We start from the raw sequence: 17,507 nt of genomic DNA, 5'->3' as shown, positions 1-17,507 counted from the left end.
AAAGAGGCACGATGACCTCCCCTGATCTAGATGTGAATCCCTTCATGATTAGGTGGGCTATATAAAATGTTTTTCTAACCACTTTGGCCACGTGGTTGTCAAATGAGAGATTGCTATCAACTTGGGTCCCCAGGTCCCTAATGACTTCTTCTGTACTTAATGGATTACCACCTATGTGGTAATTTGTGGGCACTTTGTTTTTGCCAAAGGGGATGACTATACACTTTTTGGCGTTTAGCTTGAGGCCATGACTCTGGCACCAGTTGTCTGTTTCTATGAGGCCCTTTTGAAGAATGCTTGTGTCGGCTGGAGAGTCGATTATGGTGCCCAGTTTGCAGTCATCTGCGAACTTGGTCAGCAACAGTCCTTCCGTGTTGGCCTGTACCGCCGAGAAATATATACCGAACAAGAGAGGTCCCAGGACTGAGCCTTGTGGGACGCCACTTGTAACTGGTTTGGAGTCTGACATGGCTCCAGCAATTCTAAACATGTGGGTTCTGTCCTTGAGCCAGTCTGCAACCCATCTAGTGACATAGGGGTTTATATTTAAGCTGGTGAGTTTATCTATAATGCCCGAGTGGGGTATTGTATTGAAGGCTTTTGTGAGGTCCAGGTAGGCTGTGTGGACCACCTTCCCCTCGTCAATGGCCTTGGTGACTGTTTCAAAGAAATCAACCATGTTTAAGAGGCAGGATCTGCCCTTAACAAAGCCAAACTAGGTAGGATCCAGTGTCTGTAGGTCCCCAATATCTTTATTTATGAGGTCCATAATGATCCTTTCCATAGCTTTGCAGACCAAGCTAGTCAGGCTTATGGGGCGATAGTTTCCAGGATCTGTTGAGGCACCACCTTTGTGGAGAGGGACCACTGTTGCTGTTCGCCACTCTTTGGGTACATATCCTGTAGTAAGGCTGAGATTGAACAGTAGTTTTATGTTTGGGTTTAGCTCTTCTTGGAGTTCATGTAGGACGCAGCCCGGGACACCGTCTGGTCCCATTGATGCTGTGTTTTTTGCTTTGGAGAGGGCGGCTCTTACCTGAGCATCTGAGATGTCGGGGGGCAGCACTCTGTTGGGATAGATATTTGCCCTTTTGGTGGGGAGGGGGGGAGAAGTTTGCACTGAACCTGTCAGCTAGGATGTTGGCAATGTCTGTGGGTTCGATGTATTTTTTGTCATTTTGGACTAATTCTGAGCATATCTGGGAATTCCCACCCAGGTTCCTAACATAACTAAAGAAAGCCTTGTGATTATCCTTAGTGTCCTGTGCAATTTTTCTCTCGAAGCTGGCCTTAGACGATTTTATGAGTGCCCATAGTTTTTTGCTAATACTGATCAGAGATGTCTTCCTTTTTTGGGATTTTGCTCTATCATGTAGTAGCTTCCTCCTTCTATTGTATAGTTTGTTTATGGCTGGGGTCCACCAGACAGGACGTCTGCCTTTGGAGGATTGGGTCTTGGTTTTATTTGGGATTGCATGATCCATGCATTCCTGAAGGTGTTCATAGAATGCGTTTATAAAGGATTCTGCGGTCTGGGCTGTATTTTCCACAGGCCCGGGGGCTTTTAAGGATTCCACCTCGGTTTTGAGGCGTGTGAAATTTGCTTTAGAGAAGTTTTTCACTGTGGTTTTCTGGGCAGGGGGTGGGGTCGGGATGTGAATATCCAGTGAGATTAGTTTATGGTTTGATCTTACCAGTGAGGGATACACTTCTGGTCTGGAGCATAGTGTCCCCATGTTGGTGATGATCAGGTCCAGTATGTTTTCCCCTCTTGTGGGAGTGGTAACAAGTTGTTCCATAGCATTTGAGTTTATAAATTCTAGGAACCTTTGGGCTAGGGTGTTGGAGCTAGAGTAATGCTCCCAGTCTATGTTTGGGTAGTTGAAGTCACCCAATATAATGGTGTTTGGAGAGACCTTCATATTTTCCAGTATTCTCAGGAAGGCCGAGTGGGGTTCCTGTGTTAGGGAGGGTGGTCTGTAGCAGGCTATAAACTGGAAGACAGTTTTACCAACTGTTAGTTGCACATGGATAGTCTCTGATGCTTCGTGCTGTGCCACCAACCTGGAGGTGTGGGTATCTTTGACGAATATTGATACTCCCCCTCCTTTTGTGGTTAGGTCCAAGCTTTGGGGCTGAAAAGCATGGTATGAGGTATAACCTGGTAGTGCTGGGGTGCTCTCGGGAGCCTTGAACCAGGTTTCTGTTACTGCACAGATATCGATGTTCTCCATGCTAAGGAGAGTTTCGAGTGCATGCATCTTGAGGTTTAGACTTCTGGCGTTGAGTAGCATTACTCTTAGTTTCTTATCCCTTGTGATACCTATGGAGGTAGGTTTGTCTTTTGAGAATTGAAATACAATTGTTAGGAGGTTTTAATGTCACTCATTCTGGATATGAACAATCACATTGTGAAGCTAATATTGTGATGTATTTTACACATGAACAGCTTCATCTTGATACATCATAAAAGAAAACCTTACATCACTATAACTTACTGAAGTTTACTATTTGCGTGTCTACTCCAGAAAGAGTTACATTATTGTTTGCTTCATCATATTTAAAATACTTGATTTTTACCTTTTGCCCCCTGCTAGCTAACAGGCTTTCCTCTGACATTTCTATCTTCTGTCTGAATTGTGTAGAATATTGGGAAGCACAAAGTGTGCAGCTACAAGCAGAAAGTGGTGTGCCCCCAGCTGGTATTTACATTAACACTAGTACTAGTTCACATGTATAACCATGATTTAATCCACTGGGTGTATAGTGGGTCTATCATCTGTACCGTACGTATGGCTGTGGACTGTACGTGGTCACATACTGTCCTATTATTGTGATAGGTCAACAGTGGAACTAGCTTGTGCATTGATAAATGTGAATGTGCATCATATGTAACCGCAGTTAGTCCTGTGAGTATTATAGGTACACAACAGGGCTACTTGGACATCATTAAGTATGGCAGTGCATTGTGCATCACCACACCTAGTCATGTGAGTGTGTTAGGTGCACAGTAGAAATAACTTGCGGTCATTAGGTATATCAGTACAGTGTATGTTCAACAACTTGACCTGTAGATGCATTAGGTGTACAGCAAAGTTGTGTTGTACCATGTTAATAATAACAGTGCAGTATACATATCTACAGCATGTATCCAAGTAAGTTATACAGCATAGTGCATGCGGCCCAGACTGTTCTCCTATAAATGTTCTATATGTATAGTAGGGCTGTGCTGTGCCTCATTATGCTATATAGTAAAATGGATGTATACAGGGTTTGACAGGCTGGACACACAGAATTACTCTGATATACCCAATTGAGTTATAATGCACAATATTTGCAGCTAGCACTGTTGTGCAGGACTCAAGACAGGGTGTCCTGTCCCTTACTATGCCTTTAATTATGTTCCATGCATGCAAGTATATGAAAACATCATATAAAAAAAGGTGAGAATGACACCAGGACCAGTTTAAAAAGTACACAATGGAAACAGTCATTGGTATGTGTGTGTGTGTATGTGTGTATGTATATATATATATATATATATATATATATATATATATATATATATATATATATATAGAGAGAGAGAGAGAGATAAATATTTGGATAGGCAGATATATATATATATATATATATATATATATATATATATATATATATATATATATATATATATATATATATATATATATATATATATGTATATACACATGTATGCTTACACTGTGCTGTTTTATCAAACATTCTTCACATGATGAGGTGGCAAATGGTCAAGAGCATTTCATCTCAGATTTGTTATGTTAAATGAGACTATATTGAGAACAGAACTTGACCCCCTTACAGGACCCTTGTTAAATCCCTTTGTATGGCTTGTGGATTGGGTTCTGCAGGGAGAATAGGTCTTGCCCCTACCCAGAGAGCCTATGTTAAAGCCCATTCCAGTCTTTTGATAGAACAGACATTGATGTTATGGTCTCACATATTCATTGATGATGTAATCATTCAACCATAGATAATAGAACCTCAAAGATGCATATATAAATATATATGGGTCTCTATCAATTCACTGAAGGTATATTTGACTGAAAAAAAAAACAGCAGGTACAATAACTGAACTTACTTTTGACCAAAAAGTCATTTTGTCAACAACTGTAGAAGGCTATAGATGGTATTTTGGGTGTCATTTTTGATGATGGCAATTGTTAGGGACATAATTTAGAAGACTCTGTGTGGATTGGCAATGACCATCATCACATTGTACCCCCAGATTTGTAGATGATTGAGGTTATGCGCCAGCACTGATTCTTATTATGTCATGCTTTTTTTCTTTTCTCCATGAGTGTGTGACCATGGAGTAACAATATACCATTAAGAAGGGTGGAGGGTGCAGGGGGGGGGGGTGCTTGTTCCCCTGCACAAGCAGCTTTTTTATTATATAATTTGGACAGAATGTTTTCAATTAAATTATTTTTCAGCCAAATCTATATTTAGATATTTCTACCAACTGTTTTTTTTTCTTTCAGTGAAAGCAACCTTTGAAGAAATAATGTAGAGCTATATATATATATATATATATATATATATATATATATATATATATATATATATATATATAAAAACATATATGCGTGTGTGTCTGTGTGTGTGTCTCTGTGTATGTTGTCACAGAGTGTAGAGAGACTAACCTTAGGTGTTGTCAAAATTGCAATGCAAATAATATTGTAAATAGTATTATGATAGGCTGTATTAAAATTGTAACTGTATCTGTAAGCATGATTAACAGTGTTTAAAAATGTAGACACTATTTTGACAAAGACCAAGACATATGAAATAAATGCAAATCTGTTACTATGTCTTAAACCTGCAGGAATCATTTGAAATGTATTGAATAGTTTAGACAGGGTTTTGACAGACAATAAATCGCATACAATAAAACCTGGCCTGTGTTTTGCCTAGAATCAATGAGAATCTTTCTAATATGCTGGGTTTAAAAGGAAGTTAGTAATGCAATGTATTTAAATATGAATATTTAGTCCTGACTTAGCTAAATTATACTTTCAGACAGTATTAATATATCTGTAGTGACTGATAAAAAATATACTACCAGGTAAAAGAACATTTTAATTTAAAAAAAAGTGATGCAGTTGACAACCATTTAAACCAAAATGTAAATTCTAAATCTTTTTTTATGCCACAAGCTGCTGCTTCTCTTAAGGTGGACATGTTATATGATTTCCACAAAATATATGTAAAACCACAAAATAAAATGCCCTGCCAAAGGTTGAAAAATACTATGATTTATTTAAAGCAGACAAACAATAGAGTTTTAAAGAAGGGAAATAATGGTTGGCCTAAACAAAGATGCATGACTAACAAAAGATTGCACACAATTCCATGGCAAAGGTAAGCTAGAGCATATTAGTCTTTAAACTATGTATAATTGTATAATGATGAATCTGGGTATTTTTTCAATATGACACATGATAATGAAAAAAAAATGAAAGAGAATGGGGCTATTTAAGTTATGGCATGTTTAATTGTTCAGCAGTTAGGTAATAGCCCATTTAAGAAATATGATGAAAACAATAAGGCAAAAATGGATGCATGTGGTGAAATGGGGATAAGACCACCTCACATCCCCATGCAGGGGACTTTGTACTTGCACCCCTTTTAGATAATATAACCAGCTCTGAGGCCATAGAATCTCAGGATAGGTTATAAAATATAATATAACGGGTCTGTTGCTTAATTATGAGTCACTTAATTATCTTTCTATTGGTCATATTTACTGGTGAATAATCTTGCACTTTTGTATTACATCTTCAGTTGTGTATTGTCTGACACATCACTGGTAACCCATTAAAGACTGAAGTCATAACAAATTAGCATAAATTTCATTGTCAAATGGCATATTCTGCAGAGTACACCTGTGAAGGTGACACCATCTTTGCTGGCAAATAAGTGTGTTTCAGCTAGATTCATAAAGTGACACTATTTACTGGCCTTTGCCCACCCCTGATGTGTGCCTTTGTGCAGATGTCTTGCTGTAAGTGGAGCTAGGTGTCTTACCATGAGACCCATGTCAATGCAAGCGTACCTTCTTTTGTGGGATGCCGACATTGTGCAGTTACTGACACCTGCTTTCTAGCTGGGGAGAGCACACAAACCTTGCCAGGTCACTCATCTTATCATACGTTCAGCCCCCAAATGGAGGTCCGCAATGGCACAGGAGGTGAAGTGTTGAACATTAGCATACACATACACACCTCCAGATTGGCCAAACAGTATGTTGCATGCATGACATCCTGAGTGTAGTTAACAGTTGACAAAACACCTACTCAAATCATAGCTAGCTATAGGCCTCCAACCATGACTATGGACATCTACCACACCTGTTGCGACCTGCTGGCATCTGTCAGGGTTCAGTCGTCTACCCTGCTCTTGGGTGACTTCAAATACCCAACCATAATGTGCCTGACCTATGTCACCTGAACATGAATGCACATAGATTCCTTGGCTTTGTCAATGGCAATGGAGTGGATCAGCTGGCCAACATTGCTACGGCAGGTGGGAGTCTCATGTACCTGGTCCTACCCAACATGAGCAGCCACTGTAGCACTCCTACAGTGCCATCCCCCTTGGTAATATCTGACAACATAGCCATCACTATTCAGGTCACCATCTCCCCTGCTCCCCACCCCCCCTTTACAGTATCAGACAGAATGAACTGTACACAAATGACTATAAATCACCTCAGAGTAGGTAGATATAGCTATACAGCCAATGTCCCATTTGTTGGAACTAGCAACAGTGTCCAGGCCCACACCACAATAGTATGTGGGCACCCACATAGCTGTATGGATTCACCAGTACCTGACAGGACAACATCATCTCCCTCAAGGTAGGGTAAATGCCTGTGGTGGATGGCAGCAATACACAAATACCATAATAGGTGGAAACAATTGTTGGATGGGCCAAGAAGGAACAGATGCCTCATGGGAACCGATGTCACCTTGGTCTATACAAGCAAATAATGCCACAGGTGATGTACCCTAAGGCTGTCTTTGAGTGCAAATTGGACACATCCACCAAGGAAAATCACTAGACCTTCTACACATGTGTCTGCAATTCCAGAGGAAACACACAAATCTGCTCTGTAGTGGTGGTCAATAACACCACATGCACATATGGCATAGATATAGGCAACTGGCTGCAGACAGGTGAAGTGTAAACACCACCCCCTGTCCCCTCCCTATGGTACACATGTGCATGTATAGCACCAGCGCCCCTCCCCTCATCATCAGGAAGCAGGGTGGTAATACTCTCTCAAAGGCAACACACAGAGGTCCCCGTAGTCATGATATCATCCCTGGCTGCATTCCACATGAACACAGGCATGGGCCGTCATATCCATTCTGCACTGTAGTCAACCGCAGCCTGAGCACAAGTGTCATCCCACCTGCACAGAGGACAGCCACTGTCATCCCTATACACAAAGGTGGAACAATCCACCAATCCATCCAATATAATGCACATCAGCCTAATTAGCCTGCTCGGCAAGGGCATGGGAGGCAATATTAAGGACATTATGAACAGGGACATTGGCAACATCAAAATGTCTGGGCACACACACCATTGTATTGTCAAAGGGAGATAAGGCCTGTGAAACCTGATTGACCTCTCTGCAGTGGTCAACATACACAGGGACAAGAGGAAGATGGTGAACAATGTCTACCTTCACTTAGCCCAATCCTCTTGCACAAACACCCAGGTGGACAGGATATATAAGCCTACACAACTAGGCACCAACCTGTAGGTTACCAGATGGGTAGCTAACTGGCCCAATGATAGTAGCCACTCAAAGTACTAGAACCCACCTCTAATAGTAGATTCATCCACAATGGTGTACCCCAAGGATTGGTCTGGGGTCCTCTACTGTTTGAGATATATGTATCTGAGGTACAAGACAATAGCCCCATCAGGGCTGTAAAGGTGCAGTCTTGACTGCCTGCAGGTGGGGATGTCAGTCCCACTGTATCCATATGGAGGCTCATGGACCTCTGATTCCCAAATACCCTCCCCGTCCAAGGTGTTTACTCCACACATGTCATACACTGTCCCTGTCTGCTGTCCTGTCTGTCTCCCTACACAACCTACTTCCCCAGACTTACCTACACTCCTTCCCCAACATCCCACTCTCACCTTAACAAAGAAAAAAAGGGCATCTGTCCCCCAAAAAAATTATTGCCCCATGCATAGCTGTCCATTTTGCACAGGTGTCCACTAGACATATGTAATCTGGTCCAGTTGGCTTGACAACACATGTCTGTTGTCCTCACCCATCTCTCTGGGGTTTGTGTCCAAATTCACCTCCAAATTCTGTACAAATGCACAACTGTCTCTGTATAAGAAATGGACAGCTATGGACCTTCCCTACACCCATCCTGCACATCCATAGCTACCTTTCATATTGTTTTTCCCTCTGCATGCCCCTTTCCCACCACTTTCCTATCACCCCTTCTTCTTTTCTTTTAAAGAAATTGGCACAGGTGTAAGCAGAAGTAGATGGGAGTAAGTGAGTTTGTGCAATGCTAAGTGAAACCAAAATGAAGTAAGCATCTGTATGGTTAACAGTATGTTGGCATCTTTTAGCATCACGCAAACCCCTGCAAACCTGCTTAAAGCCACTTAAATCTGCTTTAATCACTCTGTTGCCATCAGACACTGCTCTGCCTAGCAACAAAAATAAACAGCAATATCAAGTATTGAACCCAGAACCCTATTCACAGAGCAATGTACCACTACACTGTCTCAGCTGTAGAAATTTCTGATGCTTTTTCAAACATATCATGCAGTAGAGTCATCTAACAGTAGGGACAAAGCTCTGTGGAATTACTCAGGTTTTGTATATATACATATACAGATATATATGTATGGAAATATATATGAAAAATTTATTAAAATATGTATATGTATATATATATATATATATATATATATATATATATTTGTGTGTTTTATATATATATATATATATATATATATATATATATATATATATATATATATATATATATATATGCTCATAACATGCATCACACTCATATCACAGAACCATACCTCTCAACCTGTTAGTGCAAGAAATCTGGGAAATGGCTGTAAAAATGGGGGGACAATGGGCCACAACTAGGGACATCTTTCAAATATTGCTCTTAGAAATGTAGAAAGTTGCTCGAGTAACAGGGTCTGTTTCAGCATATATGTTTTGAAGGATATGAAGGCCGGAACTGAAAATATGTCATCATTTACTGACAGACATCCTCAGATTATCACAGTGATTTACCAGAGAAATTAAAGTAAATTGTGGAACAGGACAAAATATGAGCAATAAACCTGGATGTTCTGCAACAATCCGGCCAATTGAGAGGTATGCTCAGAACCCCTTAGTACAATGAATCGGGACCAAACCTCACAAAGTGGGGGGAGGAAGCCATGAAAATAGGGACATATCTGAAATACTTGACTAGATAAGCTGAGACAGTTGCTACAGTAACAACTGTCTGTTCTAACATATGTTGACCAAAATACCACAACTACAAGACTCAATTGCTTCTCAGTAGTTAGTGCCTGATCCCACTGATTTGTCAGACATACACAACACTTATGGGGACCACACCAAAGATATGAGCCAGACAACTGGACATCCTACGAATATCTGGACATAACATGACATTAGTACACAGAACTGCTTAGCATGTCACCAAGCACCGTCCAAACTACAGTCAGACTGACACAACACTACCCCAAGTCAGCTATGGGAAATTACACATGCATTTGCAAAAATATCAGGCACTACAGGGATGTAACAGTAATGAAAAACAGTCACCGGTATGAGCCTGCAGGCCCACAACCAATTTCACCACAGTCACAGTGACAAACCGGTAAGCCAAATGAACAGTAGAGTGTAATAACTGTGTGAACATAAATATTCATGTTTGACACTCACACACACTACCCTTACATTTACTGTCCCAAGTCACAGTGTAGTCTGACACCTGCAGTGGTATGGAACATGTCTCAGTCTGCTCCTACTAACATATATATCTGATAGACCACCAGAAATTGGAGCAGCATGCACAGTCAGACAGGAAAGTAGCCATGACACTTACATGTATCCCCCTCCCTACACAGCTCAACAAACATTTACACACTACACTGCTACACAATCCTGACAGTCTGTTAACAATTGATACACAAACCCCTCAACTGTACAGATTCCCACAGAATGTCCAGGCTATGTCCTCATGTATCTGGGCCCCTTCCTCATAACATGTCTGGCATTCTGATACATCACTGGGATGATATCAGGAAGGAAGGAAGGCACTAACTAATGATACACCATACATATCAGCCTCTTACTGCATGACATCTGGACAAAGCCTGACATAACTGGGTGACAGAGTCCAAACCACAGGTGCATAATTAAAATATTGCTGTTATAAACTGAGAAAGTTGCTAGTGTTATAGGGTTTGTTGTAACATATCTTAACTGAGGGATATAAAGTCAGTAACACAAATGGAAGTTAGCATTTACTGACTGCAATACCCAGGGTATGCTACTGATTTACCAAGAACAACAACTGTTGGAAGAACAGACCAAACATGAGTCAAACCTCTGGCCATTCTGCAGATAGCCCTACAGTTGAGAGTTATGTCAACCACATAACACTGTCAGACTGAGACCCATGCAAAATATCCATGCCCACACAAACCCTGTTAAACTAGCATGAATCCAAATGTATAACAGCAATATTCACAATTTTTTTGTAAGTCTGGGACCTTCTCCCCCATTTTATGGGCTTTCTCCATATGTTTTGTTGTAAGAGGTATTTCCAACTACCCTCTGTGATACTGTTGTTCACACACCTCCATGATGTTCTCCTCACAGGCAATGAAAAGGGGCAACCCCTACATGAAATATTCAATTATAGGAGTGTGTTGCCATGCCGTTGGTTATAGGAATAACAACACAGCTGTTCTGCATGCAATTAGCAAGTGTGGGACACCAGATGATGCACAGCCCATCACCTACTCATGAGCATTACCTACAAAAGGCAATCTTCTGCCTGTGCAAAACAGGTCTTACCTCTACATGGGTAGACAGAGAGAGAGAGACACACACACACAGAGACAGAAACAGTAATTGGAATCCAAACCAACAACACTTGGGGTAAAAAAGGTATGTCAGAAAGTAAGCATGTAATGGAATGCAGTAGGGGGTATGCAATAATGGGATTTAGGATGTTAATTAAATATGTCTCAACAAGACTTGTACTGATGTATTGCTGATCAGCACCTATGGCCATAGCATCTGTGTCTGTCTGCACTGACATAGACCACAGCTCAGACCCCTGAGTCACCCCAGGAAGGAATGGCTCACATATGACTACTAATAGAGTGTCTGTTGAACAATACTGACTGTGACACTTCTAGGCCAGCTACGGGGATATCGTAGATATCCATATCTTGCTTGTGAATACAACTATGATATACATTTTTGTCTCACAAATCTGAAAGACCTATCCAGGGTATTTGCATAGTAAACTACTCTCGCAGACATATGTGCTGAACTACATGTGATATACGGAGCTCATACCATTCACCTGTCCAGTGTTATGCACACAGACCATATGTGCCATATGTGTGCCTCATATTTGTAGTCATTTACTTGTACAGTTGGTTATGTCTGGCAAATCATTAGCAAATCTGTGAAGACTGACATTGGAACATACTAGCATACATATGAGTGTCCGACATCCTCCAGGGTATTTATGTGAATGCAAAGGCTACTGTGCTATCAAATGACTTAAGTGTGTTACAGCAATATTAAGAAAGTGTCACTAATTTTGGGCCATTGCCCCATATGTATGTGTGGTGTCCTCCAGTTGTCCTGCTCTAACAGGTTATGAAGTATGACTGAGCAGCAAGAGTGTAAATACAATGTGCCATACTAACATAGAACAGAAATGTATATCAGGTATTTCCTGTGCACATGTATGTATGAGTAGGTGTACCTGGAAGCCTCAGAACATCAGATATGAGATGCAAAATGTCAGGTAAATAAGCTGTACATATTGTACACGTGTGTAATCTTAGTTTCTGTACATCCAACAGACATACATTTCTACAGCTACTGTTTGTTGCATTGCCCTGGCTCAGAGATGGGTACTAGAATAAGCATGATTATCAGGTTGAAATTGGAGAGGTGTCCAACTGTTTTATGACCTTGTGTCCATGCCTACTACTGACAGCTATATGAGCATCTACATAGCTGTATGGACTCAGCAAAACCTTGCTCGTAAAACCTGTCTCCACCAAGGTAGAATAATCCCCTTTGCTGGAAAATAGCAATACACAAACCACATGATTAGTCACCATATTGGATGTACAGGGCCAAGTATCTGCAGGCACAAACATGAAAGCAAGTCAGGTGAATTGCTGTGAGGCTAACTATGAGTACAAATCAGATACATCCACCAAGGCCAATCACAATGCCATCTTCACATATGTCTTCAATCTCACAGGCAACAACCCACCCCACCCTGTAATGGTGGTCAATCACACCACATACACACACACCATAGCTATAGCCAAAGTGCTGTAGACAGGCTAAGGGCAAACATCATCTTCCTGTCCCACCATCAGTATAGGTGGATATGCACAGCATTCGCACCCCTCCCATCATCATCACGGAGCAGGTGCATACTGCCTAATCAAAGCCAGTAAAAGTAAGTCTTCATGGGACCTAATAATGTTCCTGTCTGCATCCTACATGAACTCAGGCATATGCTCCAGCTCTATTACACATTGTACGCAAGCAAAGCCTGAGCACCACTGACATCCCATCTGCATGGAAGATGGCCACTGTCATCCTTCTACACAAAGGTGAATGATGAATGGTGGATTATGCAATGTACTGGCCCTCACTGTGGGGGGACATGACACATCAGGACCAGGAGTGTAATGCAGGTTCATACTCTGCTGATAGATAACAGGGGTATGATGTGGTCGTAAGTGGTGGCTAATGATAGTCAATGTTGATGTGCAGGTTCTATAAATAACTTTGAACAATGTATGAGGTCCTGTGATGTGTTTCCCTATTTATGTCTTCCAGGTGACATGCAGCAGCAAAGACAACCACCATATTCCGCAGCAGAAAATCCAGCCATCACAGATGCCATCATCCAGCACCATGGAGTGATGTTTGGCCATGGCAAACACAATCTGTGGGAGTGGACTACCCTGTGGGATGACTTTGTCCACAGAGTTAACAACTTGGGCCACCATGGACATACATACGATCAGGTCAGGCATAGGGCAACTGACCTAATACATCGTACCCAGCAAAGGGCTGCTGCCATGGCCAGGGACGGTACCGCTACAGGTGGGGGTCCTGCCACACAGGCCCCATTACAGCAACAGAGGAGCTCCTTGCCAACCTTCGGGCAGCTTGCACACATCGGGCAAGCCAAGAAACACACGTCATGGAGGTGGGAGGCACCCAGGCAACAGGCAAGGAGCATCCAGGTAAGGCCTCAGTGCACATCACTTGAACACTGTAGCAGTCATACTGGATTCTGTAGAGTATCTAGATGCATATGTCAGGTCAAACTGCATTTGTGGGTGGGGTTTTCTAATGCACACAAAAGTACATCTATGGTGAAGGACAGCAAATTGTGTACTATCAGAGCTTGTACTGTACATGTGCAGAAAAGTAGCATTTATCTTCTGCCAATGCCACATGTGAGTCTGCTGACAATACCTTTCCCCCAGAACTACATAAGTCCCTCTGGTCTGGATGTGAGGCAGCAGCCTGAAGCCGGTCAGTGAGTATGGGATTGTCCTGTTGTGGCTCACCAGTACCCCAGGCATGTTAAGGTCATGCATTTTACCATGCACGCAATTGTTACTTATTGCAATATGTGCATGTCCACTTGTGGTGGGGTTAACTGCATTGCATTACAGTGGTCATCACAGGGGCCTATTTGCAGGAGATGTAACATATCTGTAGCATACCACACAACCTGTCATTGCAAGAAATCTGAACTAAGGCTGACAAAATGGGGAGACAAAGGCTCAAAACTAGGGAAATATTTTAAAAATTAGTCTTATACCATGCCTATAAAAGGTGTACACACCCCTGTTAAAATGCCAGGTATTTGTGATATACAAACATGAGACCACTATAAAACATTCCCAAACTCTTCCAACCTTTAATTTGACCTATAACCTGTACAATTCAATTGTAAAACAAACAGATCTGTTAGGGGAATAATTATGACAAATATAAAACGTACAATAAGCTACATGCATAAGTGTGCATAGGCTGAAGCTAATACTGAGTTGAATCAGCTTTTGATATAAATACAGCATTACGTCTTCTTGGGTACACACCTGCCATCAATTACAGAGACTCTTTGATTAACATCAAATTACGGTCAGCTGTCCTACTAGGATTTTCCTGATATTTACCCAGTTGCCTGCTACAGCAATAGCCATGGTTTATATAGACCTTACAAAGCATCAAAGGGATGTCACTGTTGAAAGGCCTCATCACAGAGAAAGGTACAAAAATATTTCCACAGCATTACATATACCATGGAACACAGTGATGACAGTCATCAAAAGGTGATAAAAAACAGGACATAAGTGACATTACAAAGAAGGTGACATCCCTGCAAATGTGTTGAAAAGCAAGACCCAAACTGGTCAGGGAGTCTGCCAGGAGACCTACAGCAACACTAAAGGAGTTGCAGGAATCTTTGGCAGGTACTGGTTGTGTACTACACATGACAACAATCTCACATATTCCCCACATGTCTGGCCTATGGGGTAGGGTTGGAAGATGGAAGACTTTTATCAGACAGAGCAACATCCAGGTCTAGCTAAATTCTCAAGAACAATACATCAGGCCTCCCAAAAGCATGTAGGAAAATGTATTATGGTGTAATGAGACCAAGATTGCACTGTTTGGCCACAATTCCAAAAGGTTTGTTTGGCCAATAACAACACTGTGCATCACTGAAAGAACACCATCCCCACAGTGCAGCATGGTGATGGCAGTGTCCTGCTTTGGGGTTGTTTTTCATAAGCTGGAAGTGGTCCTTTAGCCAAGGTGGAGGGGATTATGAACAGTTCCAAATACCAGTCCCTTTTTGGCCAAAATCTCAAAATGTCTGCTAGAAAGCTGTCAATGAAGAGGGATTTCACCTTTCCACATGACAATGACCAAAACCATACATCCAAATCAGAAAAAGAATGGCTTCACCAGAAGACTATTAATGTTTTGGAATGGCCCAGCCAGAGTCCACACCTACATTCAATAGAAAAGCTGCGGGGTGCCCTGAAGAGGACTGTGCACAAGAGATGCCCTTGCAATCTGACAAAGTTGGGGAGGCTTCTGCAAAGGAGAGTGTGCAAATATTGCTAAGTCCAGATGTGCCATGCTGATAGCCACCTTCCCAAAAGGACTGACTACTGCAATTATATCAAAACGTGTTTTATCAAAGTATTAGTTTAAGGGTGTGCACACTCATGCAACCAGACTATTGTATGTATTTCATTTTCTGTATGTTACCCCTAACTGATGTGTTTGTTCTTCAATTGAATTGCACAGGTTATAGGTCACATTAAAGGTGGGAAACATTATGACATGATTTATGTTGTCTCATGTTATATATAAAAAAAAAACCTGGCATGTTAACAGAGGTGTGTACACTTATTATATCTACTGTAAGCTTAGAAGGTTGTTAAAGTAACCAGTTTTGTTTTAACATACATTTACTGCAGGTGTTGAAGTGTGAAACTCAAACCATGTCATTTATTAGTGATGCCAATCCTCAGATCATCCCAGTAATGTGTCAGACAAACACAGGATTTATGAGGAACACAACAAAAATATGAGCCACACATCTACACATTCAGCGAAACTCTATACAGTTGAGAGGTATGTTATGTAGGAGATGGCACTGTGCTATACAGGTGAACAGCAATAATATGTACATGGCTGCAGTGTGTGCTAGGTGAAGGCCCATCACCTACTAACACTACTCACGTATCCCAGAGGTGTATATTAGTGGTAACAATAAGTGGAAAGGGCTGCACTGCATGATGTTGAGGGCCTGTCCAGAGTGCGTATGTTGTGGTCTGACTGTGCCATGAATGTCACCAGTTGGCTATTGTGAGGTTTGTGTAATGCCTTTGTACCAGCTAACCTGTATGTGTCTATATGTGTGTCCATGTGTGTGTGTGTGTGTGTGTGTGTGTGTGTGTGTGTGTGTGTGTGTGTGTGTGTGTGTGCACGCTAGTGTGTGCAGGTATAAATTTACATATGTTGTCTTCCCCTCACAGGTGGACATGGTGTTCGTGGTCCCTCCCACTCAGAATCTGATGTCAGTGTCTCTGCAGACTCTAACAATGATTGTGGTCATAGTGTGGCATGGGTGGGGTTGTCAGCAGCTGAATCTGGGCCATCAGTTGGCATTCCCACAGTCATCCACAATGTCCCCACACACTGTCACAATACCCACACATACCCCTTCCCCAGCAGCCAGAGATAATGGACAGTTGGCAGGTGGTGGCATGGAACAGGCTAGTGTGGTGGTCATAGCAAAGGTGAGTGTAGCCACTAGCCATAGACAGAGTGCAGGTGAGGTCCCACACTGGTGGATGGACAGGGGTGCTCAAAGGAGGACTGCTGCCCATCAAGCCACTTTCGCAAGTGCCACAGCAGGTATCACCAGATGCATGTTTCAGGCTGTCATGTAAGCACAGGCATGTAGTGAACACAACACCAGACAAATGCTCAGGGTCTTGGATGAAACTCTTCCTGGCTTACATGGTGACATACATGACCTTGTTAAAGCCACATGTCAAAATGCTGATGTCATGAGTAGATGGTGGGGTGAGACCTTGGCAATCCTCAACTTAGCATGTCTGTGCTAAAGCATGTGGTGGGAGATGGGCATCAGCCACGTGGGTGTAGGTCAGCACCAACATCAGCTAAGAGTCTATGGGGCTGTGCATCTTCACATTCCTGTAGTGGCAGTACCACCAGCACTACTGAAGGGGTGTGCTGTCCACACCACAATGTAACAGGCCATGGGCACATGGTCCTGGCCGGTCCCATTAGGGGCATGGATCCAGCAGACAGCAGTGACCATCAGGAAGCAGATCTGCATCTGGCCTTGGGCCTGGTGGTGCCAGTGAGACCCCTGGCAGGACCAATTTCCATGTCCATTGCCGGAGATGGTGAACTGTACATCATGCCATGTACAGTCCACAGCTGTCCAACATACCCCTGTGTAGGGTAGCCACATGGCGTGACTGTGTGCATACATGCACACACACACATCACAATCACAGCCAGGTCACCTCCAGACAGACACTGGATGAGAGAGGCCCCAAAATACTTTAAGCTACACATACACACACTTACACACACACAC

The sequence above is a fragment of the Protopterus annectens genome, chromosome 5.part0 (genome assembly GCF_019279795.1).
Source record: "Protopterus annectens isolate FY-2018-M chromosome 5.part0, PAN1.0, whole genome shotgun sequence".
In the NCBI taxonomy this organism is placed as follows: Eukaryota; Metazoa; Chordata; order Ceratodontiformes; family Protopteridae; genus Protopterus; species Protopterus annectens.
The sequence above is the reverse complement of the archived record's forward strand: the minus strand, read 5'-3'. Positions refer to the sequence as shown.